The sequence below is a fragment of the Panthera tigris genome, chromosome E2 (genome assembly GCF_018350195.1).
Source record: "Panthera tigris isolate Pti1 chromosome E2, P.tigris_Pti1_mat1.1, whole genome shotgun sequence".
Classification (NCBI taxonomy): domain Eukaryota; kingdom Metazoa; phylum Chordata; class Mammalia; order Carnivora; family Felidae; genus Panthera; species Panthera tigris.
In genome coordinates, this window is record NC_056674.1 from 54,004,837 (window position 1) to 54,028,634 (window position 23,798).

Below are 23,798 nucleotides of genomic sequence, written 5' to 3' on the forward strand. Positions count from 1 at the left end.
ATACCCAGTAATGAAAGAATAAACATTCTTGCTAAATGCATACAGAATATCTACCAATATAGCCCATAGACTGGGCCTTAAAACAAGTCTCAATAACGTTAAGAGAACCGAAGTCATACAAAGTATGTTCTCTGACCAAAGTGGAATTAAGTTAGAAATTAATAATAGAAGAATGTCTAGAAAATCTCTATTTGGAAATTAAGGAAAATACTTCTAAGTAATCCATAGGTCAAAAAAATAATAATAATCCATAAGTCAAAGAAGAAATCAAAAGGAAAATAGAAAGTGTTTGAAATTTTTTTTAATGTTTTATTTATGTTTGAGAGAGAGAGAGAAAGAGCATGAGCAGGGGAGGGGCAGAGAGAGGAGGCGACACAGAATCTGAAGCAGGCTCCGGGCTCCAAGCTGTCAGCACTGAGCTCAACGTGGGGCTTGAACTCACAAACCATGAGATCATGACCTGAGCCGAAGTCAGATGCTTAACTGACTGAGCCACCCAGGCGCCCCAGAAAGTGTTTTAAACTGAATGAAAATGAGGGGCGCCTGGGTGGCTCAGTTGGTTAAGAGTCCAATGTCAGCTCAGGTCATGATCTCGTAGATCGTGAGTTCGAGCCCCAGGTCAGGCTCTGTGCTGAAAGCTCAGAGCCTGGAGCCTGCTTCAGATCTGGGTGTGTCTCTCTCTGCCCCTCTTCTGCTCATGCTCTGTCTCTCTCAAAAATAAATAAACACTTAAAAACTAAAAATAAATAAACTGAATGAAAATGAAAACACAACATATCAGATTTGTGATATGCTGCAAGAGACTGTGTTAGGAAAGAAGTGAAGCCTCAAATCAATTATCTCAGATTATACCTGTAGAAACTAGAAAAAGAGAAACAAATTAAACCCAAAGAAGCAAAAGAAAGAAAGTGATATCAGAGGAAATATTAATAAAATGGAAAGCAGAAAAATGAGAGAAAAATCAATGAAACCAAAAGCCAATTCAATGAGAAAAAACAATAAAATTGACAAACCTGTATGGAGACTGATCAGGAAAAAAGGAAGAATATAATAAGGTAATAATATCAGAAAAGAGTGAGGTGATATCAGTATAGATTTTGTAAGTATTTAAAGAATTATCAGGAAATATTATCTTTTTAACTTTTTTTCCAGTAAATTTGACAACTTACATGAAATGAACAAATTCCTGGAGGAACACAGAGACAAGGCGCTTGAATTCAAGAAGAAATAGACAACTTGAAACACTCTGTATCTATTAGTAAATTCAATTTGTAGTTTAAAATCTTTTCACAAGGAAACTCCACCTTTACCAAACATTTACTACTACTACTACTACTACTAATAATAATAATAATAATAGTAATACCAATTCAACACGAACTCTTCCAGATAAATGAAGAGAAGGGAATACTTCCCAACTCATTCTACCCAGGGCAACATTATCTTGCCACCAGAACCACACAAAGATATTACAAGAAAAGAAAACTAACAACAAACTAGTATCTATCATGCACATAAATGCAAAATTTCTTTAATTTCAGCTAATATAATCCAACAATATATTTAAAAGATTAGAGAATATAATCAGGTAGAATTTTATCCCCAGAATACCAGATTAGTATAACATTCAAAAAAAAAGTCAAAGTAACTCACCATATTAAGAAAACAATAAAAAGATGTGGAAGACTTATAGAATGAAAACTACAAAACACTTTCAAGAAAAATTTTTAAAAACCTAAGTAAATAAGAATATCATGTTCATAGGTCCAAAACTCAATATGCTGTGATTTCAATTCTCTAAACTGGTCTACAGAATCAACACGATTCTAACCAAAATTCCAATGGGCTTTTTTGTAAAAATGAAAAATCTGATTTTAAAACTCATATGGAAATTAAAAAGAACCTACATTATAAAAACAAATTTGAATTGCTAACAGTATCTAATTTTCAGACTTACTGCAAAGGTACAGTATTCAAAACAGTGGGATATTGGTGTAAAGATAAACAGACCAGTGGGATAGGATAAGGAGCCCTGAAGTCAATCTAAACACACATACAGACAACTGAGAGTTGACAAAGGGGCAGAAGCCATCGAGTGGAGAAAATACAATTTTTTCAACAAATGGTGCTGGAACAAATGAATATCCATATGCACAAAGAACTTTACTCCATACCTCACACCATATACAGAAATTAATTCAAAATGGATCATAGACCTAAATGTAAAACCTAAAAATACAAAACTTCTAGGGGCACCTGGGTGGCTGTTGGTTAAGCATCCAACACTTGATTTCAACTCAGGTCATGATCTCACAGTTCGTGAGTTGGAGCCCCACATCGGGCTCCGCATTGACAGCGTGGGGCCTGCTTGGGATTCTTTCTCCCTCTCTCTATCTGCCCTTCCCCCACTCTCTTCCTCTCTCTCAAAGTAAGTAAATAAATAAATAAATAAATAAATAACTTTAAAAAAATCTAAAAACTTCTAAAAAAAATACACAAGAAAACCTTTGTTACCTCGGGTTAGACAAAGATTTCTTAGATGTGACATCAAAAGCACAATCCATAAAGGAAAATAATTGGAAAATTGTACTTAAACAAAGTAAAAACCTCTGCTCTTTGGAAGAAACCATTAAGAGAATGAAAAGGCAAACCATGGACTGAAAGGAAATATTTCAAACATGTATCTGATAAAAGATTTATATCCGGAATAAAGAACTCATAAAACTCAATAATAATAATAATAATAATAATAAAATTTCTTAAATGGGCAAAAGATTTGAGCATAGCACTTCACCAAAGAAACTAGAAAGATGGCAAATAAGCACATGAAAAGATTCTCAACATCATTATTCATTAAGGAAACGTGAATTAAAACCACAATGGGATACCATTGTACATGTAGGAAAATGGCTATAATTAACATTAGTGGCCATATCAAATATTAGATGTGGAAAAACTAGAACTCTCCTCTAATTTTGATAGGAATGTAAAATGACACAACCACTTTGGAAAATAGTTTGGCACTTTCTTAAAAATTTAAAACACACATCTCCTGTATGATCTCTGTACTCCGTTCCTACCAAAAGAAATCAAAGCATACAAAGAGATTGCAGTATATCTTTACAATGGGCTATCACTTAGAAATTTGTTAAAAATGAACTCTTGATACACACAAGAACATGGGTAAATCTCAAAATAATTACACTGAGTGAGAGAATCCAGATGAAAGGGAAAGCACACTGTACGATTCCATTTATATAAAACTATGGAAATGCAAACTAACAGAAAAAAGAACAGTGGTTAACTCAGGATGGGTGGAAGCAGTGGGAGGGGAAGGAGGGATTATTCCAGATGATTCCAGAAGTGGAAACATCTGGAAGTAATGGATATGTTCATTAGATTGGCTGAAGTGGCAATATCCCAGGTACACATGTCGAAACATTAAATTTTATACTTCAAACACATATGATTGGTTGCATATCTGCTGTACCTCCATAAAGCTGTTAGGTAAATACCCTCCAAGAAATAAGAAACGATAAAATAATTTGCATGCAAAAGAAGAACAGGATTCTTATTTGGAATAAATAAGAATAAAAATAAAGTTCTTGACATTTAAAAACCTAAGGACATATTGAGGAGGGCACCTTTTGGGATGAGCACTGGGTGTTGTATGGAAACCAATTTGACAATAAATGTCATATATTGAAAAATAAATAAATAAAAATAAAAACCTAAGGACAGAAACAGAAGGACTGGAAGATGAAGACAAGGGGACACAGAATATAAGACAATGATACAGTCAGAAGGAGCATGGGACACTTAACGTAAGAAACTCAGAGTCAGGAAATCCAACATCTGAATTATAGTAGTTCCAGGACGTGAAGAGAGAAATTCAAAGGGAAGAGATTCGTATAAAAAAAAAAAATTCTGGAAAATTCCCACAACAAATAATATGAGTTTCCAGATTCACAGAGCCATCAAGTATCTCACACAATGGCCAAAAACAGACTAACCAAAAACACATCCCTACTGAAATTTAGAACCGGATTTCCAAGTTAAGATTCTAAAATCTGTCATAAAGGAAAAAAAGAAAGTCTTACATGCAAAGAACCAGGAATCGAAGCGGCTGCTGCTTTCTCAAAAAGCAACATGAACATGGGCAGCAATAGAGCAGTACCTTCAAAATCCTAAAGACTTCAGGATTCTAGAATCCTCTACTCAGCCGAATCGGCAACCAAGGGGGACAGCAGAATAAAGACATTTTTAGAAATGTACAATCTCAAAAACTTAACTTCCATCCACCCTTCTCAAGGGACTGCCTGAGACTGTGCTCCCCGTCAGGGTGCAAATCAAGAAAGAGACTATGTAAGAAATGGAGCACAGGTGAAAAGACAGAGACTTCCCCACACCGAGAGTAAAGGGACCCCAGGGGACAGCCGTGCAGACTTCAGTGGGGGCAGGGGGTGGCGGGGGAAGCAGTCCAGACTGGAGCAGGTGCGACTGTTTTCTTTTTCTTTTTTTTTTTTTTTTTTTTTTTTTTGGCCTCCCATAGTGCAAGGCTCTGTATTCAGAGCCACTTTTTCTCCAGAAAAACGGACATAATGTTGTTTCTAGAACCATCACTTTCACTGATGAGCTTCATAATGACATCAGGGTATGGATGGGGACCAAATGACAAGGAGATAAAGCACCATTATTCACCGAGGCCGAGACCACCTTTTCCACATTTCAACATCTCTGACATGGGGATACATCTTACAACTGAGGGGGTATCGTAGTTTAACTGGCTGCCTATTGTCTTCTGTCTTAGGGGTGTATCTTGTCACTGACAGCATTTTAGTTTCAGTGAAACCGGGTACGTTCCCTACATGAGTAGCTACACCCAAGCCTGGAGGCCCCTTCTCATCGAGATCCTGGCAAGAGCCTTCTGCTCTCCGTAGGCTGCAATACAGAGCAAGACACAAATCTGCCCAATCAACTCTCCTCTCTGGACATACTGGAACACGCACGGAGTCTCTTACACGAGGCTGGTAACTCAAACTCATCCTTGCCTTTCCTGGGAGACGTTTGAGTAAAACTGCTTTCTCCATTTACCATTATGCTCCTTTCGAATTTTGTACCATGAGCATGCTTTACCAAATATCATAAAAATGAAGAAGATTTTTAAATAACCAAGTAAGTGCATATACACAAAGCATTCAGAAGGAGCCTGAGAGTCCGGGTATCAGATGATGACTTTGAATCGCCACACAGTGATGTAAGGACTTCCTTTTGTTCCATTTGTTCCCAAAAAAGTAAACTAATCTCTCTTAAGGTTCCTTGGATTGGTGCTAGCTCTCTCTAAACAAGAGTCAAGTTAGGAACACTGAGGAATAAACACACACACACACACACACACACACACACACACACATATATTTTAATTTTGTCATGTCTCAGGCTGTCATGATCTATTCACTCTATCAAAAGATATGAAAAGGCAATTGACCAAAACAGACCCAAAGACACCCACAGAAAAGGGCAAAGGTTGTAGCAAGAAGCTAAGGTACCCTGTGTCTCTGGGCAATGTTCTTCCCACGACCACTGCCACCCACCCCCACACTCTGGGGTCCCTGGTGGATGGGACCAAGGCAGTTTACCAGAAGGAGTATGAAGTCAGGAGGAAACTGAGGAAATGGATTCATAAAGTCAGCTGTCAAGAAAACAAAAACCTCCTGACGTTATTCCAGAACCTCAGCTGTGTGTATTTGAAGATGCCCTGAGACCCTCAAAGGGACGATACTGCAGCCTTGGTTGGGGAGTGGGCAGGGATGGAACAGGTGGGAAACCAATTTCTGCATCTGCTGAAAGCACTCGGAATAGTTTCACAAAAGCCACTTCAGCCACAGGATGGCCTAGCCTCTTCCTACGTTCCAGAAATTTTGAAAGTTCTGGACATGCTCCAAGGCTCCCTGGACAGGTTTATGGAAGCTTCCTGGAAGGCATCTGTGGCCTCTCTTGATATCCAGTAGGACGTGGCAGTTTCTAAAGCCCCATGCCCCCGGGGACATTGCTGCGACGCCAAGATGGAGAAATGCCCATCCGAGCAAGAGGACGTAGAGTGTCCTGGACGGGCCTCTTCCCCAGGGCTGTGCCAATAAACTCAAGCAAAGAGACTGGTGCCACTACCCTGGACGCGCTGAGGACAAGTCATGCAGCACTGACATTGTCAAGGGTCCGAGATGCTCTCCTAACGGGTCACATCCACGATGATTATTGCCACCATCACACAGAGCTACTGCACTGGCTCTTAAATGACCTTCTGCCCTCCGTCTCCTTCCTCCCATCTTGTCTCCACTAAGAAGCCAGGCTGAGCTTTCTAAAATCTAAACCTTACCCTCTTATCCCCCTCTTAAAACTCTGCAAGAGCTCACCGTAGGATTAAGTCCCTTCCCGGTGGCAAGACATACTCGGCCTCCCGGAATTATTCCAAATGAGAAACTGGCTTTGCTAACTCATTACTGTCAAGAGGAAAGGTAACAGATAAACTAGTATATGCGGGAAAAAAAAAAAAAATTATATTCATTTAACCTAATGATACCAAAACGCCATACTTCGTTTTGTTACCTACGTGGACATTTCACGGCAGTTACCTTCTCGTAGACCTTGATTATGAAAATGCCATCACCCAAAGTTTGGTATTTCGATAGTGTTACTTTGAGACATTATTTGGCCAATGAGTAAGTCTTATTGAACTTTCTGGGGAAAAAAATAAAGCCTTCAATTTACCAACCGTGGTAGCCAGGCTGCATACAGAACAACTTTGGGCTCGCGATGACCTATGTGTCACTATTAGGGAGTTTCGGGGGGCCTTTCACCAGGGCATGAGGTAGTGACAGTTGACATCTGGGCCATGGAGACAAGGGAGTGCTCGAGGCGCACGAGGGTGAAGGCAGAGCTGGAGACCAGGCACCCAGTGGGTAGACCAGGAGCACCTGGGCCGAGAAGACGTGTGGGTAAAAAGCAACGGGGCAGAAACTCAGCAAAGGGAAGTGGATGTGAGAAAGGGCACGAGAGGAAGCTCTTCTCATAGGAGATCAATCTATCTGGCAATCAGAGGCGAGGATTTGGACTCATTCGTTCAACAAGACTTACTGCATTCACACCCACAACTATGTGCGAGACGCTGTGACGAGCCTTGGGGATACACACTTGCTCCCTGAAGTGTACGGGTGTACCCCAGGGGCGCCTGGGTGGCTCAGTCAGTTAAGCGTCCAGTCAGCTGAGCGTGTGACTCTTGGTTTCAGCTCGGGTCATGACCTCGCAGTTTCTGGAATTCAAGCCCCGCATCGGGCTCTGAGCTGACAGTGCAGAGCCTGCTTGGGATTCTCTCTTCCTCTCTCTCTGTCCCTCCCTCACTCATGCCGTCTCTGTCTCCCTCAAAATAAATAAATAGACTTTAAAGGAAAAGTGTCTTTAAAAAGGATGTATCCCAGGAAATGGGAGGGCTGGACAACTCCTTCCCTGAATGTGCACATTCCCTCGAGAGCTGGTCCCCAATTTTATAACCTGAAAGACACTGCCGTTTCTTCAATTTAAGGCACAGGAGGTCATGACGGAGCTCCCACGAAAGCATGTTCCAACCCCCAACAGTCACTGGACACACCAGGCTACTGTGATATGGCCGAGGCCCTTCTGGTCAAAGGCTCCCCAGAGATCACTGAGCGCCAAGCTTCAAACTGCCTCCTGCACCCCTCCCACAAAGGTGCACCCGCCTCAAGTCACCACAGAGGTTGGCTCTTCTAGCCACGTCACCTGCTCACCTCCTCTCCACCATCAAGGGCTAGAACTCTTCGAAAGAACACAGAACGACGGCAGGAAGCCAGGCGCCGGTGAAGTAAACACACAGACTGTGATGGACCTCAAAAGCAAGGGACGTGCTAGAACCCAACAGCCAGGAAGACAAACGACGCCCAAGCTGATGGACGTGCCAGGAAGCCACGAAGAACACTGACACTGAACTCTACTCTCCGGTATTATAACGGATCAGTACGTAGATCTTAAGTGGTGCCGCCCAGAGCGGTACCTAACAAAATGCAGTCCATCACATCCTTAGAAACTTCAGGAAGTTTCCCCCCACTTTATGCCTCACTTTCCTCATCTGTAAAATGGGACTGGTAAGGACCATCTCGCTGTCAGAAATAAGGGACATATTTCCTGTGAGCACTTTCCTCCAAGGCTGGTACAACACAGCCACTCGCTGAAGGGGAGTGATTGTCATCCCTACACCCGATGTTAGGAGGCTCCGGTGGCCCAGCTGGCTGTGGGGAGGGAACTCTCTGAGGCAGCATGGACCCCCCAGAAGACTGCAGCAGATTCAAACTAGAGCTCTGGGGGTGTGGTCTAGAAGAGCACCCTGGAAGTTTTGCTCGTAGAGACTTTTTTTTCTCAAAGGACCTCATGGAAATAATAGGTGGGACTCCATAGAGAGTGCTCTGGGAGCCACAGCACTGCTTTCGGGCCACACCTTCCCTGAGCGCAGTGTCTCCAAAAGAAACCTAAGCCAGTCGGGGAGCTTCAATCAGCTCCCTCTTCCGGACGAGATATCTGTCCCTCGCCAGCCTCCGACAGACAGGGCGGGCCCAAGACAAAGTCTAGGGACAGCAGCAAAAGAGCATCCGGGCCCCGGGCTCCACCCACCAGCTCAGGGGGCCTCGAGCGGCTCGACAGCCGCCCCCAACCTCGGTCAGGGGCGGCCTCTGGACTAAGGGCCACCTGCCCGGCCTGCCCTCGGTAACCGGCCCTTCATGGCACGGGCCAGTGACCTTGAGACTGTGGAACACCCAGCTGTCACCCTGGCCAGAGGCCCAGGGGCAACGTGTCTAAACCTCCTTCCGGGAGGCATCTGTCTGCTCCGGAATCTAATTGCAAACAGTCACACATCCCCGCCATCAATACATTTATGATTCACATCGTCTCAGAGCCCTTTAATGAACATTTTCTCGTCTGTCTGTTCTCATTTCTAATGGTAAAGCATGACACATAACCGTCATGCACAGAATACTAATGTGAATGACCCCTCGCGTGCGTCTGGTTTACAAAACTGTCCGACGCACAGCAGTCAACACACGAAGCACTTAATTGTTCGTTCGCTCATTTTATTAAGCGCTTGCGACGCGCCACAGAAGCGGTGGGCGACGGGAGTACAGGGCTGAGCCCCCGCCCCGTGATCTGAGGAGGAGCTGGGAACGTACAGCCAGTAGACATGACCTTGTCTGTGAGAGAAGGGAGGGCAGGGCAGTGGTGGGGTTGAAGTCTGGGGCTCCGGGTTCAGAAAGTAACTCTGGGCCCCCAAAACAGATGAAGTACAAATACATGTTGCAGCTGAATGAACCTTGAAAACATGATGGGAGGGAATAGAAGTAGTCACAAAAGGCCAGAGTGGATGATTTCGTCTATAGGAAAGGTCCAGAATAGGGAAATCTATAGAGACAGAAAGTAGGTTTGTAGTTGCCAAGGGCTGGGGAGGAAAAAGGAGGGGAGAGGGGTTGTTTTTATTGTTTTTTTTTTTAACTTTATTTATTGATTTTGAAAGAGAGAGAGAGAGAGAGAGCTCTTGGGGGAGGAGCAGAGAGACGGGGGGTAGAGAGAGAGAGAATCCCAAGCAGGCTCTGTACTGTCAGCACAGAGCCCAGTGCAGGGCTGAAACCCACGACCCAGGAGATTGTGACCTGAGCTGATGCTTAACCAACTGAGCCACCCAGGCACCCAAGGGTTGCTTTGTGAGGTGATAAAAAATGGTCATGGTTGCACACATCTGTGAATGCACTAAAATCTACTGACCTAAACACTTTTAAGTGGGTGGATTTTATCTTAATAATGCTGCTTTTAAAATAAAGCAACTCTAGGGGCACCTGGGTGGCTCAGGTGGTTAAGCATCCAACTTCGGTTCAGGTCAGGATCTCGCAGCTCATGGGTTCGAGCCCCATGCTGGGCTCTGTGCTGACAGCTCAGAGCCTGGAGCCTGCTTGGGATTCTGTGTCTGCCTCTCTCTCTGCCCCTCCCCTGCTCACGCTCTCTCTCTTTCTCTCTCTCTCTGAAAAATAAACATTAAAAAAAATTTCTTAAATGCCTGTGGAAAACCAGAGGGATAGCTGTAAAAGAAGGGGGCCATTCAGAATAGGCAAGAGGTCCAGGAAACCCAAGTGCCCATCAAACAATGAATGGAAAAACAAAACGAGGTATACGCACACAATGGAATATTATTCAAGCCTAAAAAGGAAGGAAAATTCTGTCATTTGAGCAGCCAAACCCATAGAGAAAGTAAGTACAGCGTGGTTACCAGGGGCTGGTGGGGGGGGGGGGGGGAGGAGTTAGCATTTAACGAGAACATGACTCAGTTGTGCAAGATGCTGAGCTCTGGACAGGGACAGCGGACCACGCGAACGAACTGCGCACGTACAAATGGTTAAGAAGGCAAATTTTATGTTATGGGTAGTTTACTACAAATAAAAAAAGAAGTTTGGGGGGATGTAAGAGCTGCAGAGAGGGATGCTGGGGGAAGGAGGGAGAAAGCTGGGGACAGCCTCACAGGACAAGAGGCCTGGAGCTAACGCCTCAACGGCACAGAGGGTTGGAGCATCTCAGCGCCGGCGGCCCCAGGAAAGACCCCAGCACTGTCTTCCAGAAGCGCTCTGCCTTCCTCCCGCCTCTGCCATCCGCTCTGTCTCCCAGCACCGGCCCACGGAGCACGACGTGCCAGCTCAGAGCTCGGGGGCGTGGGATCAAGAGTGAGTCACGGGAGCTCTGCTTTCAGACAGACCGACTCACCCCCTGCCAGTCGAGGGAACTCCCCAGAACAGAAGACTCCCACCTAGGACCTCCCATTCGTGCACAGGCCCTACAGCCCAATTCCCCAGAAACGTTGAGCTGGATGGTCCCAGCGGAACAGCCCAAGTTCACCGAGAACGAAGCTGAGTCACACTGAGGTGCAGCAACATCAGACTTTGGGGCGACCTCACAGTTGCCCTTTGTTTGTTAGGTTTTCCCCCACGTGGCTGTGCGGGGGGTTGCTGGAGGAGGCGGGACAGGGGTCTAAGAAGAAATTCCAGAAGACAGGAGAGCTGCCTCCAGGTCTCTAACTTGGAAAAAAAAAAGACTACATTATGCAGGGTTAACATGCACAGGATGTTTGTCCCTTGAGTGTCCCCCCTCAGCCCCGAAGCAGCATGTGGAATGAGCATATCCCGGGAGATGTGGCAGCAAAACCCAGGGTGCCTAAAATCTGCTGTGTTCCCCTCCATTTAAAGGCCCACGATCCTAAAGATATATTCTCATTTTTTATCTTTCACTTCTAAAATGATAGAGGTCGGGGGAGCATTAGAGGAAGTACAGAAACAGCCAGACATAAGCACAGGCATACAACTCTGGGAAGTACTTGGAAGGCCCAACCCAGAGGTACGGCTATGACACCCACTCTTTCAAGCACTACAATGCATAAAATTCCACCATTAAAAATGCAGCCCTGGGGCACCTGGGGGACTCAGATGGTTAAGCATCTGACTCTAGACTTCAGCTCAGGTCATGGTCTCACACTTGTGAGATCGAGCCCCAGGTCAGGCTCAGGCGTTGAGTGTGGAGCCTACTTGGGATTCTCTCTCCCTCCCTTTCTCTCTCTCTCTCTCTCTCTCTCTCTCTCTCTCTCTCTCCCCCTCTCACTGCCCCTTCCCCACCAACCTGCACACTCACTATCTCTCTCTCTCACAAAATAAATGTTTTGTCTTGCTTTTTTTTTTTTTTAAATGCAGCCCTGATGTCCAAAACCATTATTTTAAATATTGTTTCAGAACTTCAGCCAATGAGGGGCACCTGGTGGCACAGTCAGTTCAGCATCTCACTTCAGCTCAGGTTGTGATCTCACAGTTAATGGGTTGAAGTCCTAGGTCAGGCTCTGTGCTGACAGCTCAGAGCCTGGAACCTGCTTTGGATTCTGTGTCTTTCCCTCTCTCTGCCCCTCCATTGCTCGTGCTCTGTCTCTATCTCTCTCTTTCTCTCTCTCAAAAATAGATTTAAAAAAAAACATTAAAGAAAGTAACTTCCAACCAATGCGATACAGCAGGAAACAAAAATATGGAGGTAATCTATAGGAAAGAATCAAAACAACATTATTTGCGTTATTTGCATCATACATCTAAATAAATAGCCCAAGAGAATGAATTGAAAGAATTTAGAATGACTAAGAAAATGCACAAAGATGTCTGGTTTCAAAATAAAGATCTAATCAACATTCAGCAACAACTAGTTAAAAAATACAATAGGAAAACAGTCCTATTTATAGTAGCAACAAAAATACAAAAAGCCTAGATATAAATTTAAGCAAAAAATGTGCAATATCAAATGAAGAAATCCACAAAACCACTGTGATACACTTAAAAAAGATCATTTTACCAAATAAACATTTCTATTACTATAAACACATTAATTTTCTCAAAATTAAATTTTAAGCAATTTCAATCAAAATCTGATGTGGATTTTTTTTAATTAACAAATTTACTTTAAGCAAATAAAAAGCAGGAATATCCCAGAAGTTTTTTAAGCAAAGAGAAAAATAAATTCAGGACTTGTACTACCATTTATTCAAACATAAAACTACAATGAAGTAGTAACTGGCATAAGCATAGATGAAAAATGAAATTGCATAAAAATCCCAGAAACGTATCTATGTATACATCATATATATGCATGTATGTGTGTGTAAACATATGATTTTGTATATAATAAAAATGGCACAGGGGCGCCTGGGTGGCTCAGTCAGTTAGGCGTCCAACTTCAGCTCAGGTCATGATCTTGGGATTCATGAGTTCAAGCCCTGCATCAGGCTCTGTGCTGACAGCTTGGAGCCTGAAGCTTGAAGCCTGGAGCCTGGAGCCTGCTTTGGATTCTGTTTCTCCCTCCCCCACTCACACTCTGTCTCTCTCTCTCAAAAATAAATAAACATTAAAAAAAAATTTTTTTTACCGGCATGTTACATTCCGGATTCAGGAAAGAAAGTGGGTTTGAGTGGTGAACTGTATAAAGGAAAATTATAAGATGCCTACATCATGTCAAAAATCAACATGAATACAGTTTAATTCAAGAATTAAATGTAAAATAAATTAATTAACACACAGGTGTGATTTCGGGATCAAGTTCTTTCTGAGCTTACAGGAAATTTTTAAAGCTTTCATTACATAAATATTTTAAATTTCTGTATATCAAAGAATGTCATAAACTAAACTTGAAAAAAAACATTACAAGGGAAACACTCATAACATAAGTGATAGATAAACATTTTGATAGTGAAATGAACCTTATGGGGCACCTGGCTGGCTCAGTCGGTTCAGCATCCGACTCTTAGTTTTGGCTCAGGTCATGATCTCACAGTTTCTGGAGTTTGAGCCCTGTGTTGGGCTCTGCGCTGACCATGCAGAGCCTGCCTAGGATTCTCTATCTACTCCCTCTCTCTCTGCCCCTCCCCCACTCATGCTGTCTCTTTCTAAATAAACAAATAAACTTTAAAAATTTTCTTAAAAAAAGAAGTGAATCTTATGATTCAGTAAGAAACAGATGAACACATCAATGGAAAATATCAGGAAAAAGAAGTATGGGAGGAAAAAAAGAAACATGAAATGACCAGGAAACCTATAAAAGATATTTAAACTCACCAGTAATGAAAGTTTGAAAAATCAAACAATGAATGGGCATTTTTTGCAAAATTGGCAAAAGTTAAAATAATGGACCAGAGCTGGCAGATGTTCAGGTAAATATACTGCTGGGGAGCTGTAAATGCTGGGCTAATTTACAACATTCCTAAAGGGCAATTTGGCAATGCCCATGAAAAACCTTTGAAATAGTCACATCTTTTGATCAGTAGTTCCACTTTTAGAAAATGGCCTAAGGAAATAACCAGAACTATGTGCAAAGTTTCAACATCATCATCACATGTTATGGGCACCATGTGCACTTACTTATTAGGCACAGTTCTATGCTTTCAATTGATTATGAATTTAATCCTTAAAAAAAGAGTATCTAGATCATGATATGATCTCTGTGTCTACAGATGAGGAGACTGATGTACAGAGAAACCAAGAAAATCCTCCCAAGTCCCACAACTAATATGTGCTGAAAGCAGGATTCAAAACCAGGCCAGGGAGCACCACCTAGGCCCAGATGCTTAAACACTAAGATGCCAACAGGAAAGCTTCAATACCAACAGCAAAAAGTTAATCCTACCTAATGTCCAACGATAAGGGATTGAATAAATATACCCGTCATATGCACATAAGAGAATTAATAGATGGACGGATGGATGGATGGATGGATGGAGAAATGGATGGATAGACGGAGAGATGATGGATGGATGGATGGATGGATGGATGGATGGATGGGTTGGAGGATGGATAGGGAAATAGGTGGGGGCATTGAGGGCTCAATTCACAAAACATTCATTTGGGGATCTGTCCTCATTTTTCCTTCTACTCACACGCATTAAACATTAACTTCATGGCGGGCAAATTTTCAAGTATCATTAAGCCCTACCAAAACTGGCAGGAAAAAAATTAAATGGCAAAACCGAAGGCTTCTGCTCCCAGGAAGAAATGGCAAGAACAGACATTGTGAGGTAGCCCTCAAACCAGGTGTTCTCTTCCCAAAGTTCTTAAAACCTCTCTCTTTCATAAAATAGGGAGAGCTCACTAAGTGTGAAATCTTCAAAGTCTAGGTCTCAAAGAACCACAGACAACAAGTCTGGTAACCATTTGCGCTGATGCAGTGGCTCTGATAGAAGGAGCCAGCATGCCAGTGTGGATCGGAGTGTGAGGGACACAGCAGATTACGGAGGATGGTGTAAAAATCAGAACAACATCAGAGGACTCGGAACAAAGCCAGAAGAGATGCTCCCTACCTCCTGGTACAGTGAATGGAACTCACCTCACCTAGGTGAGGAAGGTCTGGCATTAACCCCCCAAGACCATACGACACTGTGAGCTCTCTGCTCAATTGTTACCTTGATCCAAGTGAGATTGTTTTCCAGAACAACCATTATATTAGTTTAAGTTTGTTATATTTATCTTTTAAAACATTCAACCCTTTCAAATGCGATTAGGGATGAACTGGTAACTGAAGGCAACAGCCTGGTGATAAAAAACCAAAAGGAAGATAAAGCATCCGAACACAGGAGTGGCACCTAGCAAGTGCTCGAGTGATCATAGTTAGTGGCTGGGCTGGTGGTGAGATTATACTGTTCCTGTTGCCCCTGCTGACACCCTTGAGTGGAAAGGAACATTCTAGTCTTTGAGTGCATCACATGGAAACTTCACCCCCCACTGATGGATTTATTGACTCATTTAATACTTACAAACCCCTGGGCGTTAGGGATCATCCTTCCCATTTAAAAAATAAAGAAACTGAGGGTCACCTGGGTGGCTCAGTCGGTTAAGCGTCCAACTTTGGTTCAGGTTGTGATCTCATGGTTCGTGGGTTCAAGCCCCGCGTCGGGCTCTGTGCTGACACTCAGAGCCTGGAGCCTGCTTCGGATTCTGTGTCTCCCTCGCTCTCTGCCCCTCCCTTTGCTTGTGCTCCATCTCTCTCTCAAAAATAAATAAACATTAAAAAATTTTTAAAAGAAAGGAAAAGGAACCCAGGCACAGAGAAGTTAAAGCCATTTATCAAAGCCACACGCATAAAGCAGCAAGAGATTCAAACCAAATCAGTGTGATTCTCAGCCTAGAGATGTAGAAGAGGTGGGTATCCCTAGAAACTCACTCTGGAAAGGAGGTAGCACATGTGGGCAGATGGGACCCAGTTTCCCGTGCTTTTCCTTTCCTGCCTTGATTTTCCCACATCCCCATTCCCAGAGCAACCCGGTAAGCCACTCGGAGAGCCCCGGAAAGCCTTCGGGGATGCCTCCCCTTTCGCATGTCGAATCCCTTAACACCTGCTTCACACCAGACACCGGACACGGTGACATCTCCTTCCTGCAAGAAGCCCTGCTCTGTAGTCCTGACCTCAGAAGGCAACGAAGCAATGGGAGCCCCTATACTAGGTACCTCCCCTCCACCATGCTATTTAACCCTACCAACACCCTTCCAAGAAAATGTCATTGTGCCCAACTCGCAGGTGAAGAAACTGAGTCTCTGGTCGAGCAACCTGCCCAAGCCACAGTTGTCACACCAGCTCACCAAGGCCCCCAGTGAAAGGCCACGCGGCGGTCTCACCCAAACTAAGATTTGGACCGCCTATGTCTACACAGCAAAAGGACTTTCGAGTTAAGTTGAGCCCTGGAAGGCTCTCTTCCCAGGCGGCAGGGTAGCGAGGCAGTGACTTTATCCCCGTGACAAGCGGCAGCACACTTACGCGTGATCACAAAGGTGCCAGTCTCGGACTACCGCCCTTCTGTGGGTTCTAGAAGCCCAGCAAAAGAAACCCGTGGCTCTGAGCCACTGGTCCCCTCCCCCCTCAGGAAAGCTCTGCACACGGGCCCCCCGGGGGGCCCTTCTGGTGCCACAGAGGTGCAAAATCCCTGACCTGGGGGTGAGTGACAGACGTGAAATAACAAAATCCCCATTCCAGAGGCCCTCCAGCTGATCAAGGGCACCTACGACACTCGTCTCTCTGTCCTGCACAAGCACCCCCAGGGCCAGGTGTTGTTAGCACCCCGCCCATCAAACGGAGCCATCGAGGTAGGACGCTCCAGCAAGCCGCCTAGGGGTCCTGCAGGTAGAATACAGGGGCCTCCGATCTTTCACTGGGCCTCTCTGATTCCATCCCCAGGGTCTGTGCATGGTACCAGGCAACCTCTTTTCTGCGAACCGAACCCCTGGAAAGCCCCATGTCCCCTCCCCATGACATCAGCGACCCTGAAACCGGGAGTCACATGAAACCTCGTCACCAAACGCTCAAACCACCCCAAGCAAGGCGAAAGGCAGTCCGCAGGATGGAATCAAAAGCACCGGGGCTGCACCGATTATCCTAGCCGCAACACTAGCTGTGTCACCTTGGGAAAGCCATTGGACCTCTCTGTGCTTTAAGCTCCTCATCCATGAAAGATAACAGAGCCACCTGTTGGAGCTCATATGGAGATTAAATGAGCTAAGGCCTGCAAAACACTTCAGGCGACGTCCGTTACGACGAGCACCCTTCACGTTCGCGATCATGACTAGCATCACTGTTGCTATAGAGGGACGACTCCACAAAAGTTGGCAGCGTGTAACAAGAGGTGATCTGGCTCCCGGAGGTGGCCTTCTGCAGCAGGAGGACACTACTGTTACGTCAGTGAGTTTGAAATCAACTCCGCCTGTGGCCAGGGTTTCCACACCAAACACTGAGCTGTCCTTCTTTGCTTGGAAACGCTTCTAGGCTGCTGGTCTACCCAAAGCAGGGAGCATGCTGTCGCCACACCACCCCCCCCCCCCCCCCCACCGAAGAAACAGCCCTCTGGCTGTTAGGACACCACTTCCCACTGTCCATCAGCAAGTCTGCCACTGAGCTCAGTCAGCTTGATCCACACCTGATTCCGTGGACCTTGAAGAGTAGTATGGAAAGGGAAGGGAACGAGACTCCTCCTGTCCCCACCCCCTTCCTTCCCCTCTGGGCTCGGGAACAAGGCGCCTCTCTGCCAGCTCCCGGGCCAGCGTGAAAGGAAGGGCGATGATCCCCCCATGCCCTTGAAGAACTTCAAACGATGGGAAGCTGAGCAGAAGCACGGGCTAAGTGTGTGATAAATGGACACAAAATTATCCTAGCCCGCTGGCCGGGGAAGACGTGACTCTCTAATCCTGAGTGCTATGAATTCAGGAGTGAATTGTGCCCCTGGGAAGAAAAGGGCTTTTTTTTTTTTTTCTTTTGAAAAGGGCTTCTTTAAACGTGCTCAAAATGTTCCATTTGGCAATGACCCTGGTAGTCACCTCTTATTTTCTTCTCGCAGCCGGATTTTTTTCAAGGGCAGATTCTAAGCAATTTTCCTTGCATCCTCTCAAGTGTTCTGGAATCTTCTGACTATTCTGAATCGGGTGTTGAAGACAAGAAAAGTAACCCCAAGAATGGAAGGCACTGGAAGTCAAGTGCCCAAGACAGACTCAGAACGATTCCTGGATAAAGACAGCCCGGACAGGATCTTCGCTTGGCCACCAGCCGTGCCAGGAAAGAACTGTGCCAGGTAGGTTAGCGTAGCCCCTTCCCTGGTGTGGGGGAGCCCCTGAGGTTGCAAGGGGGTCTCGGGCAGGACAGCACAGCATAGACACCACTCACTAGGAGACTATGCTCTCCTCCAACCCCTACTATTGTCAGCTTAGAGTCACTTAAAAACTGAGCTGACTTTTAAATTTTTTTTAAGTTTATTTATTTGAGAGAGAGAGAGAGAGAGAGAGAGAGAGCGTGAGCGGGAGAAGAGCACAGAGAGAGAGAATCCCAAGCAGGTTCTGCACCGTCAGCACAGAGCCTGACTCGGGGCTTGAACTCAGGAAACCGTGAGATCATGATCTAAGCTGAAATAGAGGGTGGGACACTTAACCGACAGAGCCCCCAGTCACCCCGAGCTGACTTTTAGAAACTGATAGATTTTACTTAAAATCCAGATCCCCAGGATCTCTATAAAAAACAAACAAACAAACAAACAAACAAAGGATTAAGAGAAGGGAAAACTGGTAGCCCCAGGTCTATATTTCAACAATTGACTGGGTTTTAAAAACCATTACCCCTCCTGGATTTTACCACAATCCCCACTACTTCCTACTGTGTCCCCAAAGCTGAGGGCCATTCATCATCATATATGTGCTGCTGATTTTCTTATAGCACGTGAATATCTCTTTGTACTCAAAAGCATCAAAAACAAATAAAACTAAAGATAAACAAAAAAAGCCCACGTGTTTCAAGAAAAATGGGCAAAGGTCCAGCACGTGCCGTTCTGTCATTTGCATTACCAGCCTGGACCCCACGGTGAAGAGCACAGCATGTAGTGACAGAGGTGTCTGGGTTCAAATCCTGGCGGGGCAACTTCTTGGGAGCGTAGGTATGTGCTTACCCTCTCCAAGCCTCAGCTTCCTCATTGTTAAAGGAATAGGCTTCACGGGGCTTAGGAAAGGATTTAAAAAGACACTGCGTACAAAGCACTAGGCACAGGGCCTGGAACCCAGTAAGTGGCAGTCGCTGTTATTAATGTTGTCACCGGTGGCAAGAGTGATGGCGGCCACAGTGGTAGCTGGTAGGAACAAGATGATAGTTTGCCCTCTGGAGCCCCTTCTGAATCAGCAACGGGTTTATTTCCCTCCCAACTCCTGAGGCCAGGGAAGCCCGCAGCACTCGGAAGAGGTATGGCCACACCCAAGAGCTGTCCCTACAGATTCCTCTAGTACCACGGAACGTGCACCCTCGTTTCTTTGCCTTGCAGACTCCTACCACGTCTCCTGTTTCCTGCATGCATGCCTATTTATCTGACCTCTGCTGTTCCCCTCTGAATGGAACACCCTTCCCACCTCTGTCTCCCCAGGAGGCCCTTACTTACATTTAAAGATTCTGATCAGACATAGGCACTGGGAAGCCTTTCCTGAATTCTTGGGCAAGAGTCCTGAATCCTGTTCTACATGGGTTCGTCCTCCCCACTAGACTAGGAGTCCTTCGAAAGCAGAGCACGTGATGTCACCCATGTGGTCAAGTCACACCAGTAGGTGACTCTGAGAAGACCACAGGGCATAAAGGAAAGAGCACAGGTGTGTATCCTGCTCCGCCATTTAAAACTCAGGGGGGAATCCCGAGCAAGTCCACTGAATCCTCAGAGCCGGGTTTGCACAAATGGAAGGAGTTAACAAAATGTGCCACAGAATAATATTAGCAAAACAACACAGCACATTATTGTCAGCACCCTCGGCCATCATCAGCCCCAGCGCCACACTACCACCAAAAACAACGCCCCTCTTCCCCATCCCCAACTTAACTTGGGAGCCCTGAACTTGAGCTGTGTCCTGCCTTGCACTTTCCTAACTTCCAACTCGTTGCTGAGAGCTGTAAGGGACCCAGAAGGGCCACAGGCTCCAAATCAGCCCACTCTGCACAAAGAAATGCATCACAGGAAAACGTCAGAGAAGGAAGCTAATTGGACAATACCTTTTTCCAAAGAATACATACACGTGGCCAAAAGACACATGAAAAGATGCTCAACATAACTAACAATCAGGGAAATGCAAATGAAAACCACAGAGAGGTATCACCATACAGCTGTCAGAATGGCTAGAATCAAAAAGACAAGGGGCGTCTGGGCGGCTCAGTCGGTTGGGCATCCGACTTCGGCTCAGGTCATGATCTCACAGGTGGTGGGTTCAGGCCCCGCGTCAGGCTCTGTGCTGACAGCTCAGAGCCTGGAGCCTGCTTCGGATTCTGTGTCTTCCCGTCTCTCAGCCCCTCCCATGCTCATGCTCTGTCTCTCTCTGTCTCTCAATAATAAATACACGTTAAAAAAAAATTCAAAAGACAAGAGAGGGGGTACGAGAGAAAAAAAAAAGACAAGAAACAACAAGTGTTGGCAAGGATGTGGAGCAAAAGGATTCCTTGTGCACTGGCAGGAATGCAAACTGATGAAGCCACCGTGGAAAACAGCATGGAGATTCCCTAAAAATCTAAAGGTCGAATTACCATTTGATCTAGTAATTACACTACTGGGTATTTACCCAAAGAAAATGAAAACACTAATTCAAAAAGATACATGCATCCCCTATGTTCATTACAGCATTATATACAATAGCCAAGATATGAAAGCAACCAAAGTATATATATCAATAGATGAATGGGTAAAGAAGATACAGTGTACACACACACACACACACACACACACACACACACACACAATGGAATACTATTCAGTCATAAAAAGGAATGAAATCTTGCCATCTGAAACAATATAGATGGACCTAGAGGTCACAATAGTGAGTTCAGTAAGTCAGATAGAGAAAAACAAATACCATATGATTTCACTCAGATGTGGAATCTAAAACACAAACAAACCAAAAACAAAAAAAGAGACAAACAAAAAACCAGACTCTTACGTACAGAGAATAAGCGGGGGGTTGTGAGACGGGAGGTGGGTGGAGAATGGGGGAAGTGAAGGGGACTAATCATTGAATTAATTAATTGTTGAAAGGGTATTATCATTGTGGAATCACTGTATTGTAACTAATCACTATATTGAAACTAATATAACACTATATGTTAACTAACTGGAATTTAAATAAAAACTTAAAACAAACAAAAACACACAAAAATACCCTTCTCTTATAAGGGATATTTGGAACTAAACCACACTGTGCGTGTGTGTGTGTGCGTGTGTTTATATGAATATACGTATATGTATATACATATACATACACACACACATATACATTTACACACATATACATATATATGTAATCATTATATGTATTCAATTATTAAAATTCTGTTGATTATGGTATAAAAAAGAGTACACTTATCATGATAATCACTGAGTAATACACAGAATTGTTGAATCATGTTTTACAACTGAAACTAAGATAATGCTATATTTAAAAAAAAAAAAGGAAGCTAATTGTATCGGGAAAAGTTTTCAATTAGCAATAATCGCACCTCGGATAAACCTCATTGGCTACGATACTGCCACTGCGCAAAGCTAGGAAGCTAATTGTATGGTCTCTCTGTACATGTTTGAATATTGCCATAAAGAATATTTAAGATATTCTTAACGTGCCTGGGTGGCTCAGTCAGTGAAGCGTCCGACTTCAGCTCAGGTCATGATCTCACGGCTTGTGAGTTCGAGCCCCATGTTGGGCTCTTTGCTGATAACTACCCTTCCTGGAGCCTGCTTCCAATTCTGTGTCCCTCTCTTGCTCTGCCCCTCCCCCACGCGTGTGCTCGCACGCGATCTCTCTCTCTCTCAAGAATAAATTATTTAAAAAACATTAAAAAAAGAATATTTAAGGTATAAAAATATAGTCAAGATATGAGTAAGGCTTAAAATACAAAGTAGATACAAAACTGTAGGCAGAGTTTGGTTCTATTTTGTGTCTAAACAAAATACATACAGCAAAACAGACTTAAAGAAATGGCCGAAATGTTAAGGTAATGATATGGGTCACTCATGTTCATTACTTTTATTTTCCAAATTTTCTCCAGTAATCACATTTTATTTTACGACTTAAAAAAGTGAAACCCTATTGAATGTGTAGCAGTGTCTTTATTTAGTGTAAGTAATCAATTAAATACGTGTTTAAAAAGTAAAGAAAGGGGTGCCTGGGTGGCTCGGTCGGTTAAGCGTCCGACTTCGGCTCAGGTCATGATCTCACGGTCCGTGGGTTCGAGCTCCGCATCGGGCTCTGTGCTGACAGCTCAGAGCCTGAAGCCTGTTTCCGATTCTGTGTCTCCCTCTCTCTGACCCTCCCCCATTCATGCTCTGTCTCTCTCTGTCTCAAAAATAAACAAACGTTAAAAAAAAAAAAAGTAAAGAAATTATTTACAATGTATAAAGCAACTGGTGGGGGCACCTGGGTGGCTCAGTTGGTTAAGCATCTGACTTCAGCTCCAGTTATGATCTTACAGTCCATGAGTTCAAGCCTGTTCTGTGCTGATAGCTCAGAACCTGGAGCCCACTTCAGATTCTGTGTCTCCCTCTCTCTCTGCCCTCCCCCAATCTCTCTCTCTGTCTCTCTCTATCTCTCTGTCAAAAATAAACCAACATTTAAAAAGATGACATGAAAGCAATTGGTGATTTGTCTATAGTAGTCTAAGGTTTTTCACAATAACAAATGCAAAACACAGTCTTTTAAAATGTCCCTGGAACATTTACCAAAAAATGAACAAGTACTAGACTAGCAGAAATAATCAATAAATATCAAAACCCAGAAACTGACCAGCTATTTGGCTGTCTGTAAAACAATAAAAAGCAAAATCAATAACTATAAAATAAAACCTAAAAACACCCCAGTCAATAGTAAAGTCTTGGCTAAGGAAGGCAAACCAAATAAATTATGGGATACATACAAAATAGTGATAACAACTCCAACACAAATCACAAAATGTATAGGATCAGCCAAAGCTGAGCTCAAAGTGAAAAAAAATAACCTTATATGAAACTTTTAAAATAAGGAAGAATGAAAATATGTGAAGTATTCAGTACAAAAAGCTGAAAAAAAAAACCCAAAATGATCCTAATCAGAGAAAGAAAAAAGGATTAATTTTTAACCACAAAATAATTAAGAAAAAATAAAAAGTAAAAAGGGCAGATTGGGTCAGAAAAAACTAATAATTGGTTCTTTATAAAAGGACTGGTTAAAAAAAAAAAAAAAAAAAAGACAAACCTCTAGCAAACCAAACCAGAGTGAGAAAGAGAGAAAGAAAGAGTACACAAAACCTAAAACACTATGAGAAAGAGGCTATAAACACAGAGAGACCTTAAATTCTTGAATTTCATCCGCAACCGATAAACTGGAAAATAAAGAATTAATGACTGTATTAAAACAATCCCCCCAAAAATCAATTATCAAAAGACCTGACAAAACTAATAACCAGGAAAGAAATTAGTAAAAGCTGCCAACGAATAAGCAGGGGTGGGGGGAGGGTGTGCCATGCCCAAATGGTTTTATTAAGTTCTTTCAAACTTTCAAAGGATAATATAAAAGCTAATCAACAGACTTTAGATGACAGGAAAATATGGGAATCTCGCAGTCTATTTTGTAGCTGGCATAACTCTAGTTACAAAGCCAACACAGATAATGCAAGAAAAATAAAAACAAGAAACCTTAGACTTCTATTCCAGCCAAGAC

The 23,798-nt window shown here is 43.8% G+C and overlaps 1 protein-coding gene and 1 non-coding gene across 2 annotated transcripts in view; both read right to left on the minus strand.

The window, feature by feature from the left end:
- Positions 1-23,798, minus strand: part of CDYL2 (chromodomain Y like 2) — a 163,500-nt gene that overhangs the window by 96,047 nt on the left and 43,655 nt on the right. The window lies entirely within an intron of this gene.
- On the minus strand, positions 21,513-21,651 carry LOC122234430. The gene has a single exon (XR_006212220.1). It is a non-coding gene; the product is annotated as a U4 spliceosomal RNA (small nuclear RNA).